The 5,562-nt window shown below is 39.8% G+C and overlaps 1 protein-coding gene across 1 annotated transcript in view; it reads left to right on the top strand.

Moving 5' to 3' along the window:
* Positions 1 to 5,562, top strand: part of LOC123980930 (butyrophilin-like protein 9) — a 13,216-nt gene that overhangs the window by 6,263 nt on the left and 1,391 nt on the right. The window lies entirely within an intron of this gene.

The following is a 5,562-nucleotide window of genomic DNA, read 5'->3' as shown; positions in this document are numbered from 1 at the left end:
AGGCTATATGTCGCCATTTTTATGGGTCTTTTCCCAGAGGACCCTGAATTTCCTTGAAAAATCTCACTGTCCCTGAAGAACTTGGAGGACGAGGTCATCACTGAATAAGACTTTAAACATTAGTTTAATTACTCACTGATTTATTTTTACTGTATAATTATTATACAAGCAAAATGTTAAGGTTATATAAGTGTTTCAACCTTAATGTATGATTCTTTGTTTGCTAACTGTGACTTTCTGCTTCTGTCAATCTGAAAGTTATAATAAACTGTAGGTTACCTCAAATGTTGATTAAACACCAGACGGTGGTTCCACTGACCTTCTGTGTTTGTCAAAGGTCAGCAGGTAGCTTTATTTATCTATTATAGATGATTATGTGTTAAAACTGAGCGCTGTGACCCGAATGTGATGTTAACACATGACAGGCTGGTTCCTCATGAGACTGTAACACAGAAAACACACGTTTATTATTATTCAACATGACGTCTGTCTGTTGGAAACATGTTGATCACAATGTTTCTTCTCCTGGCCTGTTAAATGTGACCAGTTTTATCGGCTGTACATCAGATTGAAAGCCAACACCACACTGTTTTCTCTTCCTGCTGCTACAGTGAAGCGAAGAGCAACAGCTTTTAATTAAAAGCAGGTTTTGCTCAGTTTAACTTTGTGTCTGTGAGCAGCAGCAGGATAAACTCGTCTCCTCTCTCATGATACAGTCTGTAGTATTTCTCATGACTCATGATTAAATCCCAAATGTGGAGGCAAAGTGTTTCAGCTGCTGTTGAACTCAGGCCCCACCTCACAACTTACAGGACTTAAAGGATCTGCTGGTGTCAGATATCACATCACATCATCAGAGGTTGAGTGGAGTCTGCTATTTTTAACTTATTTATAATAGTTTTCTTTATTTTGACCTCTTTGTTGTTGTTTTTAGCTGCAGTCTGACAATCACTAACTCCTCATTTCTATTCCTTCAAATTAAAGGTATCCAGTTGTCTCCTTCTGTTTCCTCTCGCTGTGACCCTTTGGACTGAAGCTTTAGATTTGAAGCAGCAGAAATCAGCTCTAGGATCTTTGTTCATCACAATGGAGATGTTATTATGTGGACTGCATGAGGGCGTGTCTGCTGTCGTTACAACATCTGTCGCCATCTTTATGTGTCTTTTTTTCCAGAAGAACCTGAATGTGACTGTGAGATGTTTTGATCTGATCGGAAGTTTCTTGTTTACGTGCAGACAGATGCAGTGAAACAGTTTGTCACATGTAAACTCTGCAGGACGCTCACTTTGTGTCTTTGTTGCTGATGCAGTTCTGTTCTCCTGCTGTGAAGCTCCTGTGCTTCCCCCAGCTGGCTGTCTGACTGCATGTCTATGGAGCTTTCACCCAGAGTGATTTACAATGTCTGCAGCTGTTGGACTGTAGAGACACACAACATATCATTAAATAGATAATGTACATGCAGAGGTCTGAGGACCAGTTAGTGAGCAGTAAACCAGCCGCTGGACGTCAGTGGTTGGACTGGTGTGAAGGTGTGAAGGTGTGAAGGTCGACCTCAGAGAAGAGTAGACGGCTTCTGGCTCTGCTGGAAACTCTGAACACAAACAAACAATTCAAACGTTACAAAAGATTACGTTTGTTGAATGTTTTGATAAGACCGCATCCTCCAATCATTTTCTCTTGTACAAGATTCATTCACTGCTCCCTCAATAACACAAACTCAATACCCAGCAAGCAATTTTGCTTCTAAAAGACGTCTAAACATGTCTCGGCTGAATTTAGGCTGTCAGTGAAAAGTTCATCTGACCATGGCCCAGGAATAGACTAGTCATCAAATAGAGAGCTTTTCAATGATTACATATATGCCTCTTATAGACAACAAAATAACGGCTAAATGATTATTTTTACTCAAATATAACAGGCTCTCATAATCCAACCAAACTAATAAAATACAAGGAGTTTATTAATAAAAAGGAACTTAAGACAACATGATGAAAATATAAAGGAATTAATGACAAAATAAAATATTATAAATACCATGCAATTATATATAAAAAATACAAACAATTTAAAAAAAAACTTGCAGTAATAAAAATATAAACAATGACAAATGACAATTTCTTTCTTGATTTAAAGCCCTTATTTATTACTGACCCATTTATCTCAATTTAAAATATTAAGAAACAAATATCCGGTCTGACCAGGAGCTAAATCGTGGCTACGCACAGGCTGCACTTTAACATGTGAAAGAAATGAAACAAAAAACCTTGTAATCACTGTAGACTTTGTTTACATGATGGAATATCACACCGGTCTAAATCAGGTCTATAGTGAACCTAGACGGTGAAATGACGGCTATTACTTGCTTGATAGTTTCTATATTAGTCAGTGTATTCACATTTCTGACATATTAATCATCAACTCGTTATGTCATCACTTTGGAGTCGATGTTATTTGGACATCTATAAACACCGTAGCCCACAATCTGTTTTCTCTTCTCTGACTGGATATTTCCAGGACACTTTATAGTGGACACTGTAACACCGTTCATTTGTTTGACCGTGCAGGATGAAATGTCCATGTTTCCCAGCTTTCAATGTTAAAACCATGGACTCTAAAACAATATGTCAAAGATTTTGCCAACGAGCCCCAGCGGTCAAAAACCCTACCCAGAAAGTTGTTTTCTAATCAGTTTGTGTGGGACAGTGACTAATGCCAGCTAAAGTTGGGTTTTTCTATGAAGGCTGTGACTCACCTTCATCTGCAGAGCCATAAAGTCATGAAGCAGCGTGCCACACAGTTCAGTGCTGCACAGACAGAGCACAGTAACAGCAGCAGACGGACATCACGTCCTCTCTCATGGATAAATTTGTGTTCTTGTTGGTCCTTCTGTCTCCAACAGCATCTGGTAAAGACAAGCTTTTATTGTGAAAGACTTTTAATCAGTTATAAAACAATGTCATCTTGTTCTAGAAAATGTTTATGTGTTTTGAACAGGGCTGGGCAACAGGTGAAAACAGACGCCCCCGGTTGCGGGGGCAATGGTGCTCTGGGTGATATTACTGATTAAAAATTAGCCGTTTTAACTCAATATTGTTGCTCCAAATCTAAGCGGGGCCCATCTTGATTACTGCGCAATACCTGCAAGCTGCGCTGCCTGCTGTCGTCTTTTTCTGCAGAGAGGAAACATGCCGCTTGAGAACACACTGTGTTTTTTGCCATTTTGTGGCCGATCCGTTGGAGATATATAGACATGCAGGGATGTTCCATTCTCAATCTACAGGCCTGTAAAGCATGCGAGCGCCTTTGGTGACAGGAATGTTGATGAAAAATTCAATGTTTTTTCATTTGGAAATTCTTGTCTGTATGGACAGAAAAAGTGTTTTAAAGATATCTATCAATAAAAGTCAACATTTAAACAGTAAAGATTGCCAAAATATGGAAATTCGCATGGTATATTTGAAGATGTTGTATGAGAACTGTTGTATTTTAGTTTATTTTCATCAGATTTACAGTTACAATTGCATTCTATGTGTATTAGAAGATATTCAGCTGCATTAAAAGCTTCCTCAGGAAGGTTTTGATGGTTTATTGCATTAAAATATAGCTTTTTTTACCAGGCTAGGATAAAAATATCAGATTTTTTCTTTTATTGCATCTCCATGTAGTCTGTAAAAGTAAAATAAATATATTAATACACAATGGATTCATATTCTTTAGCTTTTCAAAGGAGAGAATTATGCATCTAGGCCAAATGGTTGAGGAGATATTACTGATTCATTTTGGGTATGTAATTTTAGGCGTTTTTCTGGAAAAAGGTGCCTGTTTTCAACAGGCTAATGTTATAGATACCTTTTTTTTAAAAGCCTAGAATAGGTGCAGTCGGATTCTTTGAGCAACACTGTTGTCTTTTCCAAAGTCCTTACGAGTTCAGCTGCACATCTTTCCTTGACCGTGTGAGTTTTTTCATCAAGGTCAAGAAAAAGTGGTTAGGAAAGGACATTTGTTTGACTTTTTAAATGCAGCCAGGACTTTGTTTATTTTCTGTGGCAGCAAGACGGAAGCTGGGAGATGTATTTCTCCAGAGATGACACAGGATAGAGGGAGTCACCGGGCAGTTCATACATGAATGAATCACTGTGATTCTTTGCGGTGGTTGGAAATTCTCTTAATTCCATTAAATGATGTCACAATGTTGAAGCGGCTTCATGTTTCACAACAACAAGTCTTATAAACAATGTGTGAATAAAATCCTGTAACGTCTCCACAGTTGTGACTAATTATTGAATGTTCCCATGATCTCAGGTGTGAAGAGGCCTTCTGTTTAAACAAAGATGTTCTCACTGTATCGTCCTGTGGAGTCCTTTTGAAATGTAATTACTTTTTCTCTCTGGATGTTTTTATTGTTTTTAGATGTGGTACGAGTGAAACCTGGAGATGATGTCACTCTGCCATGTCAGGCTGGAGATGTCTTCATCAGAGCTGTAGAGTGGAGCAGACCTGACCTGGAGCCAGAGTACGTCCTCTTCTACAGAGATGGACTCTCAGATCCAACCCAGCAGCATCCATCCTTTAAGGACCGGGTGCAGCTGGTGGACAGAGAGCTGAAGGACGGAGACGTGTCTTTAATTCTGAAGAACGTGAGCAGCAACGACGCTGGAACATACGAGTGTCGAGTTGCAACAGAAGGATCAAGACGTAAGAGAGCCATTATTGAGACTGAGCCAATCAGAATCATCCAGCTGGAGGTTTCAGCCTCAGGTGAGTTTGTGGAGGTCAGTGTGTCTGTGTGTACTAGGGCTGACCCGAATGTCTTGGCTGGAGTTAGAGTGGAAGACTAGATACTGCAGAACAGGGTTGGTGGCTGCTCTACAGAGCAGGGGGAACCTTAGCTCAGAGTCCAGAGTGAGAGAGTCTGATCCAGCAGGTCCAGAATCCGGGAATAGTTTAGCAGTGCGGTGGTCCAGGCGGAGAGAAGACGGGCTTTAGGATAACTACAACAGTTTTTCGCATTCTTTCAGAGCCAAAGCCAACACCTGTCTGATTCCAACACCAACAATCTGGTCGATCACTTCAATCATATCTGCTTGTCGTCACTAAATATTACTGCTCCTCTAAAGGTTAGGCCTACATCTAAAGCTAGTAAGCAACTCTGGATAAATGACAGCATTCGCAGCCTAAAAAGGGAATGCAGGAAAGCAGAGCGCAGATGGAAAAAATCCAGTCTCCAAGTCCATTACCTCAGCTGGAAGGATTTATTAATTAACTACAATAACATGGTTAAGGATGCGAGAACACACTATTTTTCTGAACTCATTACTACACATAAACACAATCCCAGGTTTCTGTTTAAGACTATGGATCAGCTGGTAAACCCAAACCCTCCTTGTGCCTCAGCTGGACGTAATGATGACTGAATTGTTTTTATCTTATTTTACCAATAAGGTGGTGTCAATCAGAGCCTCTTTTACCCCCGCGGCCTCTTACTCAGAGGTTCCTCACCAGCAACAAGAGAGTTTTAACCAGTTTTATCCCATCGACTTGTCTGAGCTTTTAAAAACAGTA

The sequence above is a fragment of the Micropterus dolomieu genome, linkage group LG12, assembly GCF_021292245.1.
Source record: "Micropterus dolomieu isolate WLL.071019.BEF.003 ecotype Adirondacks linkage group LG12, ASM2129224v1, whole genome shotgun sequence".
NCBI lineage: Eukaryota > Metazoa > Chordata > Actinopteri > Centrarchiformes > Centrarchidae > Micropterus > Micropterus dolomieu.
The sequence above is the reverse complement of the archived record's forward strand: the minus strand, read 5'-3'. Positions and strand labels throughout refer to the sequence as shown.